The following is a 13715-nucleotide window of genomic DNA, read 5'->3' on the forward strand; positions in this document are numbered from 1 at the left end:
TTTTTTTTTTTGAGTTCCCGTCGCGGCGCAGTGGTTAATGAATCCCACTAGGAGCCATGAGGTTGTGGGTCCGATCCCTGGCCTCACTCCGTGGGTTAAGGATCCGGCGTCCCCGTGGGCTGTGGTGTAGGTCGCGGACAAGGCTCGGATCCTGCGTGGCTGTGGCTGTGGTGTAGGTCGCGGACAAGGCTCGGATCCTGCGTGGCTGTGGCTGTGGTGTAGGTCGCGGACAAGGCTCGGATCCTGCGTGGCTGTGGCTGTGGTGTAGGCCGGTGGCTACAGCTCCAATTAGACCCCCCCCTTTTTTTTTTTCGAGCTATAAACTTTATTTCTGTTGAAACTAATTAGAGATGGTTTTTTGACCTACCCCAGAGGGAAAGCTGCTAGATGCCAGGAATTAGATTAGGAGTCGTGCGCGTCAGCTGTACGGCTGTGGCTGCAGCAGGGGATCCACTCGCACACACGTGAGAGCATGGGGCGGTGGCGGTCCGCAGCGTCTGTCTGTTGTCCAACACTACGTCTAGATGTGTTTGTCATCCTCAAACGGAGGTCGCACAACAACATGGGGCTTGTAGAAGCTTTTAGAACAAGCGAGAGGGAACATCAGCCTGAAGACCTAAAGGAAGAGCAACTCTGAAATTATTTATTGTAAGAATTATAAGAAAGTAAAAATTTTTTCTGATATCCCTCGTTGATGCAAGAAGACAAGGCTTTTAGGAACTGAAGCCTAAAAGCATAAGGAACAAACAGGAAACAGGTTGAGATGCAAAGGAGGCAGAAGGATGGGTAGATCTAGGCAGACACCACGCAGTGGCAGAAAGAAGATACAAACTAGAGGGAGTGAGAGTGGGATTCACCTGAGGCGTGGGGAAGCGATGCTGTGGAAATCGCAGTTGCCGAGGGCGCCAGGCACCCAGGGGAAAATAAGAGAGGAAAACTGTGGGAGAGGTGGTCGCTGCGGATGGCATCAAACGTCAGCAGGGGAGCTAAAGTTTTCCCGGGAAAAAGTGGCCACGAGGGAGGCTCGGACCCTGCTGCATTTAGTTTCGTTCCTGAAGGGAACAGACATCTGTGTCTCCCAGGGTTCAGAACTGTGTGGACAGTCCACATCACCCTGAAAATCAGAACAAGACAGTGGACTGGAAAGCAAATCAAAACCAAGACCGTGAGGACTGGACATATGTCGTGAAAGGCGCGCAGACTTCCCGGAGGAGGCCGTGAGCAGGAGGCCGTGCCCAGTGCCTAGTGGCATCCTCACCCCGGGAAGCCACTGTGTTGGAGCTGAGCTCACTGAGGCATCTGCAGGCACGTGGCTGCGGTGCTTTCTGAGCTAAACTCAAAGGCAAACAGTGTCCCGAGGAGTTGACATCCCTCCCCACCCCCTCCCCCCCGGACAGAATCGTGTCATTGGGCACAAACAGCTCCTCGGGAAAACCCTCTCCCTCGGGCGCTGTTTACTCCAAGATTCAGAAGCTCAGACGGGAGTACAGGGCAATGACGTCAAAAGAGAAGAAAAGAGTAACTTCCTAGAAAAAAAGACTGAAAGGAAACTCTTCCAATTGTTAAATAAATTAAATGATTCCTTGAAGGCTCTATGATTTTTTAATCTTTGACTTTCTTGTATTCTTTAGCTTTTGAATGGAGCATGTTTTTTAAAAAATGAAAGAAAAATCAGTGGAAATTCTGTTACTAAGCAAAAAGGCATATGCAGTAATGGAAAAAGAGGCGGAAAAAATAAGATGACTGCAGTTAACCCAGAGAACGCATGTATTGTGCAAAGTGCAGTAAAAACAATGTAAAAGGGAACATTTGACACATTCATCTTTTTCAGTTTCAAAATTCTTTGCTTTTAAAAGCAGATCATAAAACAAACGGGAGGTCGCCCTGCCCTTGTGCAGTGACCTCCAACTCGAGGTGAGCAGCAAGACCCCGTGCTGGTGGCCTTCACGCCTCGTGGGTGGCCAGGCACGTGGAGAGCCGAGAGGCTGAGGACAGGGACCCCTGGTCCCCGGCCTTGTGCCCTTTGTACCCGGCTCACTTGTTCTCTTCAGTGGCCACCCTGGTTTGAGACGTGACAGCAGAGGCTGGATCAAGCTTTTAGTCCTGCCCACGCTTCGCAGGCCTCCTCTCTAGCGACTGGCCACGCACCCCATCCCCCTCCTTCTCAGGAAACTGAAGGGAGCATCAGAAACGGGCAGCCTTGCCAGCTCTGGGCAGGTCATGGGCGCTTCCCGTCTTCCAAGACTGGGCAGCGCGGGCTGAAGCCTGGGGACCGACCGCAGCGGCTCCCGTCCTGCTTGAAGATCCCTCGGCGGCGAGTTCCCTGCAGGTGCTGCTCCTGACTCAGGAGATCCTCCCGCCCCCCTCGACCCCTTGTCTGTCCGCCTCTGTAGCCCCTCACTTTGGACCCTGCTTGCCTCCCACCAGCCTCGAGCAGCTGGTCTTTCTCGGAACCGTGGTTTTGCTCCTGAGACCCTCTGCCCAAGGCTTCGGCCTGCGCTCACCCCGCCCCCTGAGTCTGGTGCCTGGGTCCCACCCCCCCATGCTCCTCAAGGACACTTAGAATATAGCAAAGTCCTTATTTTTTTAAGTCTCTGTACCACCAGGCTCTCCTCTTAACTAGTAAGCCTGTTTATAGCACCTTACTTTATTTATTTCACTTTTCTATTTTCACACAAACATTTTCTGTCACTATCCCCTGGACGTGGTCTGATATTCTCAGCCTTGCATTCTAGTTTCAGTTTCTTTTTTTTCTGGGAAGTCTTTCACAATTTTTCCATCCTCCGTGTGTATAACACTTAAAAACTAAAACACATAATTGCTTTCTCAACACTTGTAGCCTCTTGCAGGCTGGAATAGGGTCTCATACTTTTCTTATGCAACACAGGACAAAGCACGCTAGGATTGCAAATAGTGATAAACTGTCCCTAACAGCAGCAAGTAAATATTTCTCTGGCTCCACATTAGCCTCCCAATTGTGGAAACTCTGGCTTCCTTCAAACTCTTTCTCAACTAGTTCAGAGAATCTCCAGGGACGGTTCAAAGCTGCTTTGCAATACAGTTCTCCAGCCTTCTTTCCGGGGAGCTGTTTCCCCCAGCCTGTGTCCACGAGTGTGTCTCTCTGCCCCCACATCCCACACTCCTTTTCTTCCTGTTCCACTCTGGCTGTTGTGGTCACCCCAGGCTCTGATGTGCAGTGTCCTATGGGACCTAGTTCTTCTTTTGGGCTCTTCATGTGGTTCGGTTCATGTCCGTATTGCCTGTCTTTCCAACACCGACCCACTGTTGTACCCCAGCATATGTGCTAGGATGCGCTTCCCCTTACACTGAGTTCATTCCTGGGAGGATACTTGAGCCACAGAGCAAGAACCCACCAACCAAACATATTGAGACATTGTGATATTCCAGGATTGAACCCAGGGACCGTCTCCTCCAGGGAGTCTTTCCTGAGCCACACCTCACCCCCCCCAACTCACCTCCAATTAGATAATATATGTCTCTTCTTTGTACCGTGGTATTCTGAACATGTCCTAGACATAGTTTTTATCATGTTATATGGAAATCATCTTTTTATGAACCTGATTCCCCAAGTAAACTATGAGCCCTGTGCACCTTCGACTTCTGAGTGTCTGGCTTAGTTCTGGGCACTAAGATTCTATAGAATTCTAAAGCTGGGTCCCTGGTGTGCTTGTGTGTACCACAGCTGATCTGGCTCAAATAATACATTGTTTTGATTAGTGGCCGTGCTCCCTTTGATAAGAATTTCATGCCAAGGTGGCTCATTCTTTTCTCCTTTAAGATTTGTGTCAAATCAATTTATCGAACATTGGCTGAGCCCCGTGTGCTGTGAGTACTGCCCTGCCCGTGGAGTCACGGAGATGAAGGAGACCGTTTCTGCACAGAGGCGGTCCCAGACCTGTCTTTGGGTCTGTCTCTCTCCATTTTTCCTTTTTCTTCTCCCATCCTTCCTTTTCTGGATAAATTTTTACGGTGTCTGGCATTGCGTCTAATGGAATAAATACATGTAAAGAGTGTTTTCTTGAAGTCCACGTCATGGCTCAGTGGGAATGAATCTGACTAGCATCCATGAGGACACAGGTTCAATCCCTGGCCTTGCCCAGTGGGTTAAGGATCCGACGTTGCCATGAGCTGTGGTGTAGCTTGCAGATGCGGCTCAGATCTGGCATTGCTGCACCTGTGGTATAGGCCGGCGGCTATAGCTCCGATTAGACCCCTAGCCTGGGAACCTCCATATACTGCGGGTGCGGCCCTAAAGAGACAAACAGTAATAAAATACAGAGAGTTTCTTCTATACAATATAGTCTACCCCATGCAACAATAGAAGTCTCTTCCAGAGAGAGAGATGACCCAGAAGAAAGCATCGCAGAATTCCTAGGGCAGACATGGGGATCCTGGAGGAGGTGACTTCTGAGTGAGTTAAAGGATCAAAAGACACTCCAGATGCCCCGGTGGGTGAATGGTACCTTCAGGAGGCGACAGAGCTTATGCAGAGGCCTAGAGATATGAAGAAGCATTATGTGTTCCAGAAACAGTACTGCTTTGGTATCCCTGCAGCCCTCTGCTTGGGTCTTCTTTCCTCTCGTGGGCCCAGTGGACTTTGGTCAGGTCACAGGGTTTGCAAGTAGACTGTCTAAGAGCCCCGTGATCCTTAGGTCACATTCCACCCTTAGGCAGACCCAAATTTAGGAGACGATGTGTCCTAACCGGTCCTCCAAAGCAAAGATGGGGGACTTTTCACCATCTGTTGGTGTGCTTCATAAATTATTTACATTAACAATGAGTATTTGCTATTTTCATAATAAAAAGTAAAGATGACCCAATTTTGAAAAAAGAAATTCAACAGTAGGGCCTTAGGACCATTTTGGATCTATTAAGTTAACCTGTCTATCTATATCTACACACACACACACACACACACACACACACACACACGCACGGACACACACCCCATAGTGCAAAATAATATTGAAAATCTCATGCCAGTTTGAAAAGCAAGAGCCATAAAATGTTCGTACTGTACGACCCAGAAGCTCTACTGCTGAGAGACAACCCAATGAAATGATTCAAAATAAGGAAAATATGAAAATCTATGTAAAAAAATCTATTTAAAGCTTGTCTACACACAGAAAAAATGGGAGAAAGAAGACTTTAAAGTCAACATGAAAGGAAAAGTTAGGAAAATAATGATATGCAACTGGACGGCATAGTATTGCAATACTGAAAATGACTGTCATGAAAGATTATGTTAACACAGAATGTTTACAATATAATGAGAAGAATACAAAATTATATATATGCTGATTACAGCTGTGTATAAAATGCATTACATGAGGACAGTGAAAACAGTGGTTGTTCTAGTTTGGTGGAATCATTGAATGTTTTTTTCAGTAAATAAAATTGGAAAATTTAAAGGGTTTCAAATTGTCAGTTAATTCAGATTATCATTGTTCTGAGACTTGCAGCAAAAACAAGAAGACTCCAGAATTTGAACTCCTTTCCACTTTATTTCACTGGCCAAAAGAATTACCCGCCAGGAAAGAAGGAAACGTCTCCATTCTTAGAAAGTTATAAAAAGGAACATTCTCAGGGCATATGATACTGGAATGGCTTCCTGTGGGAGATTATAGTCTCCATTCTTAGAAATCTTGAAGAAAGCAGTCGTAGTTGACTTATTTATTCACATTACGAAAGATGGATCAAATCCAATAATTTTTAATAACCACTTTATTGAGACAAAATTCACATACTATACAACATCTTTTTAAAGCAAGCATTCAGTAATTTTTAGTATATTTACAGATTTGTAAAACCACTACTAGTATCTATTTTTAAAACATTTAAACATATGCCCATTAAGCAGCCATACCCCGTTCCTCCCTTCTGCCAGGCCCTGGCCACACTAACCTCTTTCTGTTTCTATGGATTTGCCGCTTCTAGACATTTCATATAAATGGGATCATACAGTATATGGTCTTTTGTGTCTGTCTTTCATCTAGCGTAGTGATTTCAAGGTTCATCCATGGTACAGCACATATCAGTATTTCGTTCCCTTTCATAGCTGAGTAGTAATTTTTCAGTGTATAATATGCTGCATTTTGTTTTTCCGTTCATCAGCTGATGGGCATTTGAGTTGTTTCCTGTGTGTGTGTGTGTGTGTGTGTGTGTGTGTGTGTGTGTGTGTGTGCGTGCGCGTGTGTAGCTGTTGCCAGTAATGCTGCTACAAACTGGGTAAAAATTTTTGTGTAAACATTTGTTTTCAGGTTGTTTTTTTATATGTGTATGTGTGGAATTACTGGGTCTTAGGATGATTCTATGCGTAGCTTTCTGGGGAACTGTTTAAAGACGAAAGAGTCCCTGGTGACCGATTGGCATCCCTTCCTGTTCTTAACGCAGTGCCCGATGTGAGTAAACGTTGGTTAGATGCCCCTTATTCCTACTGATTGTGTCATCGCTGTTATTAGAGAAAACTGGAAATTGCCTTGTGTCCAGTGTCTCTAAGTAAAATCAGTACAGTCCATCGTCCAGTGGAGCGTTTCCTTCATCAGGCAGTGGTTTGGCTGTTTTTACCCTCAGTCATTAGTGATGTTATGTATATTTGTCCCTAATTATATTTTCTAGAGAGAGATTACAAATGTGTGTGTGAATTTCCTCCTTTTCCTTCAATAAGCTGCTCTGACGTGGTTCCGAAGTGTGCAAAGATTAAATAAATACAAAACCCAGGTATTTCAGGCACGCCCTTTTGTCCTCCTGGGTCCCCAGGCCTGCCACCCTGGATATAGGTGGCGGAGGTTCTTCTGCAGGTGCTTCTGTGGCACAGCAGCAGGTGTTGGAGCAAAGGAAGATGAGGAACACGCGCGGCCTGGGCCAGTGGCTGCAAGTGCCACAGAGAGTGGGGTGCATGTGTGTGTTGGGGGGGTCTTGGGTGCGGACGCTCCTCCCCCTCCTCCCCTCCTTTGCCCAACTCCTCCTGTCCCCTGCCCTCGCTGCGTCCTATTCCTATTTTAAGGGCAAGTTCATAGAAACGGGCTTCATGTCCGAGGCATAATTAAAGTATTGACCATGCCAAGATCTGGGTCAAGCCGTTCAACACCTTAAGTGGTTTCTCCCCCTTTCCCACATTTAAACAATGTTCTCTTCCCTCCTTACCCGTTAAGCCGGTTCACGCAGCAGATGGTTACCGTTCACCTGACAAGTGCTGGGCACCGTCAGGCACCTGTTCTCACTCTTCTCCTTTGCCTTTTGCTTCCACCGTTTTCTTTCGCTTTCAATGCCTTTCTTTCCCAGATTGAAAGGCAGAGAGAGATACAAATGAGAGAAGGAAAATTGTAGGATGTAGTGTCTGTATATTATGTGCTTGCATATTCTAGCCATCATTTCACTGACTTTCTTTGATTTCAGAGAATTGCATGTTTTGCTCAAGCACCTCAGAGTTTGTGTGACAGGTCATCCCGTTTGGGCGTGTATTGGATTTGAGGACTTGCCAGTTATCTGCCTCTTTCCCGAATGGCCGTATTGATTTGTTTCTTATTTGCTAGGTCTAGCAAAATGGGAAGGACGTCCTGACAGGAGGAGAATGAAAACTATAAATCAGAGAAGATAGACAGAGAGGGACAAAGTAGGAGTCTCTGACAGCGGAGGGGTTATGAGTGAGAAAAGTGGTTGAGGCCTCCAGGTATATAATACCTTGTATACTATATCGTTATATTATGTTGCTTTTATGTATCAATTCAATAACGTAGTTTAGTTGTAGCTGATGGTGCCAGAAGGCATTCTTTTATAAATTCTGTTGGAGTAGAGTTGACTTCCAAAGTTGTGTTAGTGTCAGGTGTATAGCAGAGTAAATCAATTATACATATACGTATATCCATTCCTTTTCAGAATCCTTTTCAGATTCTTTTCCCATATAGGTTATTACACACTATCGAGAAGATTTCCCTGTACTATGTATACTTTGTTACCTGTCTATTTTATACATAGTAGTGTGTATATGTCCATCCCAACCTGCCAATTTATCCCTCCTGCCCCACGTTTCCCCTTTGGTAACCATAAGTTTGGTTTCAAAATCTTTGAGTCTGTTTCTGTTTTGTAAGTTCTTTTGTATCATTTTTTTGTTAAATTCCACATATTAGTGATCTCACATGATATTTGGCTTTGTCTGACTTACTTCACTTAGTGTAATTGTTTTTAGGTCCATCTATGTTGCTGCAAATGGCATTTTTTCATCCTTTTTTATGGCTGAGTAGTATTCCATTGTACATATGTACCACATCTTCTTTATGTAGTCCTTTGTTGATGGACATTTAGGTTGCTTCCATGTCTTGGCTATTGTAAATTGTATTGCAGTGAACATTGGAGTGCATGTATCTTTTCAAATTATGGCTTTCTCCAGATATGTGCCCAGGAATGGGATTGCTGGATCATATGGTAGTTCTATATTTTGTTTTAAAAAAATCTCCATAGGAGTTGCACCAGTTTATATTCCCACCAACACTGTAGGAGTATTCTCTTTTCTCCAAACCCTGTCCAGAATTTATTGTTTGTGTGCTTTTTTTTGGGGGGGGGTTAGAGTTGTTTTATTTGGGGTGAAATTAGGACTTAAGCCTGGTAGCCCTGAGGAACTTCTCATGCCCCCTTTTTTTAAGGGCCATACTTGTGGCATATGGAAGTTGCCAGACTAGGGTCGAGCCAGAGCTACAGCTGCCAACCTATGCCACAGCCACAGCAACTCTGGATCTGAGCTGCATCTGTGACCTACACACAGCTTGCAGCAATGCTATATCCTTAACCCGCTGGGCAAGGTCAGGGATCAAACCCGCATCCTCATGGATCTTAGTCAGGTTTGTTAACCACTGAGCCTTGAGGGAACTCCTCATTGCAGTTTTGCTTTGCATTTCTCTAATAATTAGTGATGTTGGCCAGAAGGATTTTAGAGATTAATTCACTTACAAAATATATGTCATGGCACGTGCAAAGTACCCTATTCTCACCCTAATAGATACAAAGGAGCAGATAAATTGGAAGAATAAATTGGATATTTTTGCCATCTTTTATTTATTAACTCAAAATCCATCTTTGCAATAGTCTCAAAACAGAAATATTCTCCAACTAAGAAGACAAATGGATAAACCGGTGTTTTCCCTCTTTTTTTTTTTTTCATGTCATGCCATAAAAGCAAAAGATCATTTGTAAAGCACTAGGGCACACAGACAGGGCCACTGTCATCTGGAGGTGGCTCACTGAAGCTAAGATGTTCCGTATCTTGACCTCCTGTAACTCTGTCTCACACATCTGTTCAGAAATAAATTGAGTGAACCCCAATATTAAGATGAGTCACTGTTGAATCTTACTCCTTGCTAAGAAAGACAGTGTGTTTTAGCCTGAGCAAGGTCGGTGGAAATAATGGCCCAATCACCTCTAAGCTTCGCACGTACGCGTACGCGTGACGTTGTGGATGGTGATTTACAAGAGAAAACAGTGCGTACTTTAGAGTATCAAAGCTAGTCTCTGACTTTCAGATTTTCATGGTCACTTGGGTTTGGGAGAAAATTTGAAGATGTTGGGCTCTAGGTTTTAGACTTTTGGACTCACCAGACCTTAGAGACGTGGGTACTGGGGCTTGAAGATTCAAGCAGGTGAAACACTTTTACAGGTATCTAATATCCTGCAGTATTGTGAAAACTAGGTCTTTGGAGCTCCTGTCGTGGTTCAGTGGTTATGAACCTGACTAGGATCCATGAGGATGTGGATTCAATCCCTGGCCTCACTCAGTGGGTTAAGGATCTGGCACTGCTATGAGCTGTAGTGTAGGTGGCAGACATGGCTCGGATCCCGCATTGCTGTGGCTGTGATTTAACCCCTAGCCTGGGACCCTCCATATGCTGTGGGGGCAGCCCTAAAATAGCAAAAAAGAAGGGAAGGAAAGAAAAGAACAATACGTCTATATTTTTATTTATTTCTTTATTTATTTTTCTGTCTTTTTGCCTTTTCTAGGCCGCACCCCTGGCATATGGAGGTTCCCAGGCTAGGGGTCGAATGGGAGCTGTAGCCGCCGGCCTACACCACAGCCACAGCAATGCGGAATCCAAACCATGTCTGCAACGTACACCACAGCTCACAGCAACGCCGGATCCCTAACCCACTGAGCAAGGCCAGGGACCGAACCCGCAACCTCACGGTTCCTAGTTGGATTCGTTAACCACTGCGTCATGGTGGGAACTCCATACATCTATATTTTTAAAGGAAATTTGTTCTCTGCCTTTTTCCTTTTAGGACAAAAGGAATTCTTTAAAAAAAATTTTTTTAATGATTTTTATTTGTTTTCCATTATAGTTGGTTTACAGTGTTCTGTCAATTTCTACTGTACAGCAAAGTACATACACACACACGTATACCTTCTTTTTTTCATATTATCTTCCATCATGTTCCATCACAACTGACTGGATATAGTTCCCAGTGCTACACAGCAGGATCTCATTGCTTATCCACTCCAAACGCAGTAGTTTGCATCTATTAACCCCAGAATCCTAGTCCATCGCACTCCCTCCCCCTCCCCCTTGGCAACCACACGTCTCTTCTCCACGTCCATGATTTTCTTTTCTGTGGAAAGGTTCATTTGTGCCGTCTGTTAGATTCCAGATATGAGTGATATCACATGGTATTTGTCTTTCTCTTTCTGACTTGCTTCACTTAGTATGAGAGTTTCTAGTTCCATCCGTGTTGCTGCAAAGGGCATTATTTTATTCTGACAAAAGGAATTCTTTAGTGTTGTAATGAGAGGTATTTATTGTCTTCTTTTAAAGATTCCATGAAGATTCCATGAATGTTGGACATATATGTAAACATATACGTAATATATATACACATATATGTGACATATATCACACAAGTTTTAAATAATAATTTTAAAAACTAATATCCATCAGCTTTGAGGATTTTAAGTTCAAGTCTGTCCATGTTAGTTAGTGCTGGGAATCAGACAGGAACCTAAACATTTTCACTCTAAACTCATTGCTCTTTCTAATAATATGTATTTCTAATACATATCATTTCTTATTTTATTTTATTTAGGGGCTTTGCACCCATGGCATGTGGAAGTTCTTGGGCGAGGGACTGAACCCACAGTGCAGTTGCAGCCTGGCCACAGCTGCAGCAATGCTGGATCCTTACCCCGCTGTGCCACAAAGAACTCCACAGGTTTAGTTTTTAATGGCCCTGCCAACCAGTTTTCCAGAGCCGCTGTACCAGTTTATATTCCCGTCAGCAGTGAGCGAGGAGCCAGTTGCTCTGCATCCTTAGTGATGGTGAAAACCAGTGACAGCCCCAAGCGTTGGTCGGTTTGGTTATCTGTCCTCTGTGGGGGACCTGTCTTTCCTGTTCAGAGTCTCCTTTTTATATTTCTTTTGGAATTCCCTGAGGAAGTATATGGACATGGGTCTTTTGTCAGTTTTATTGAGCACTCCCTGAGCCCTTTTAATTAGAGACTTGGTCTTTCTTCAGCGCTGGGGAATTCTATTATTTAATACTCTCTCCCCTCTCTTTTTTCTGTTCCTTTTTTTTTTTCTCTTCACTTTTTGCCTCCCTATGGCATATGGAATTCCTGGGCCAGGGATCAGATCCAAGCCACAGTTGCTACCTACGCAGTAGCTGTGGCAACTCAGGATCCTTTTAACTCACTGTGCTGGACCGGGGATGGAATGTGCTGGTGCTGCGGAGACACTGCCAACCCCATTGCACCCCAGTAGGAACTCCAAGGAAATCCAATTTTATTTATTTATTTTTTTCAGCGTTCAAGAATGCTATTTATATCTGCACATTTAAAAAAAGGAACCTTGAATGACGTGTTCTAGTTCTCCGGTTTTTGTTTTTGTTTTTTTCTGTCTTTTTGCCTTTTCTAGGGCCACTCCCGTGGCATATGGAGGTTCCCAGGCTAGGGGTCCAATCGGAGCTGTAGCCGCCGGCCTACACCACAGCCACAGCCACGCCAGATCTGAGCTGCATCTGTGACCTACACCACAGCTCACAGCAATGCCAGATCCTTAACACACTGAGCAAGGCCAGGGTCCGAACCCACAACCTCATGGTTCCTAGTCGGATTCTTTAACCACTGAGCCACAACAGGAACTCCTCTCATTTTTTTCTAAACACCATATAACAAAAAACCAAACTCCTCTCAAAAATCTCAAAAATACTGACTATGCCTAAAATAGAGGTGATTTTCTTTTCCTCCAAAGCCTTATCTTAATTGACAGCTGCTGATAAAAACAGTGCCATCACTATGATAAGTGTCGGTTTCTTTTCTTTTCTTTTTTTCTTTTTTTTTGACTTTTTTTAACTTTTTTATTACTCAATGAATGAATTACATTTATAGCTGCACAATTATTGTCACAACCAATTTTATAGCATTTCTACCCCAAACCCCTAGCACATCCCCCCACCCCCCACACTGTCTCATTTGGAAACCGTAAGTTTTTCAAAGTCTGTGAGTCAGCATCTGTTCTGCAAAGAAGTTGACTGTGTCCTTTTTTGAGATTCCACATGTAAGTGATGGCATTTGATGTTGGTGTCTCTTTGTCTGACTGACTTCACTTACCATGGTAATTTCTAGGTCCATCCATGTTGCCCCAGTTGCCTTTACTTTGTTCCTTTTAATGGCTGAGTAATATTCCATTGTGTATATGTACCACTTCTTTTTGATCCACGCTTCTGTCAGTGGACATTTAGGTTGTTTCCATGTCTTGGCTATTGCACATAGTGCTGCAATGAACATTGGAGTACATGTGTCTTTTCGAGAGGAAATCCAATTTTAAATAACTAAATTATTGGTTCATATTGTTGAGAACTATAGCATATTCCTTTTATTAACAGCAATTATTAGTATATTGATAAATCATTTGTTGTTTAGTGAAATCTTGGAATGGAAGGAACCTTGAGTGATGTGTTCTAGTTCTCGCACTCTTGCCAGTGAAGTAGTTGTTCAGTGTAACCTCATCTTAGTAAACCAGACAGAGATTCCCTGAGAGGCTATTATTTATTTAGCCTTTGCTTATAACTCTTTCCCCCCGAATTTAGTATGAATAATCTGGGGAGCTTTTAAAATGTATGTTCCTAAGCTTCGTCTATAAGGATTTTGATTCAGTAGATCTGGGGATAGGTCCTGGCAACCTGCATTTTAAAAAGTATATCAGCTGAGTTTGATTCAAAAGATCAGTGGGATTTCCCATCGTGGCTCAAGGGTAATGAACCTGACTAATATCCATGAGGATGCAGGTTCAATCCCTGGCCTCATTCAGTGGGTTAAGGATCCAGTATTGCTGTGCCTGTGGTGTAGGTTGTCAGCTGCAGCTTTGATTTGACCCCTAATCTGGGAACCTCCGTATGCCGCAGATGCGGCTCTAAAAAAAAAAAAAAAGATCAATGGATTGTACTTTGAGAAATATTGAATTATACTTTTTGTGCTGAATAAATAAGAGCCCTTTAAATTTCTTCGTGGCATGGAAGATTTGTGTTTAGGTGAGAATTTTAAGAGCAAAGTACTGATAAAATTTTTCAAACACCCACGTATGGGAAAAGACTGTTTGATTAAACTGAGTATGTACTTCCTCTGAATCAGCAAGAACTTTGAACAAAAAGGAGCTTGCTTTTTTGGTTCTTATCCTCATTGAAGGAGTCCAGCCTATCACTTAACTGTTTGACCT

The 13715-nt window shown here is 43.8% G+C and overlaps 1 protein-coding gene across 5 annotated transcripts in view; it reads left to right on the plus strand.

Moving 5' to 3' along the window:
* FAM69A (family with sequence similarity 69 member A) overlaps positions 1-13715 on the plus strand; it is a 129926-nt gene that overhangs the window by 57028 nt on the left and 59183 nt on the right. The window lies entirely within an intron of this gene.

This window comes from Sus scrofa, chromosome 4 (assembly GCF_000003025.6).
Source record: "Sus scrofa isolate TJ Tabasco breed Duroc chromosome 4, Sscrofa11.1, whole genome shotgun sequence".
In the NCBI taxonomy this organism is placed as follows: Eukaryota; Metazoa; Chordata; class Mammalia; order Artiodactyla; family Suidae; genus Sus; species Sus scrofa.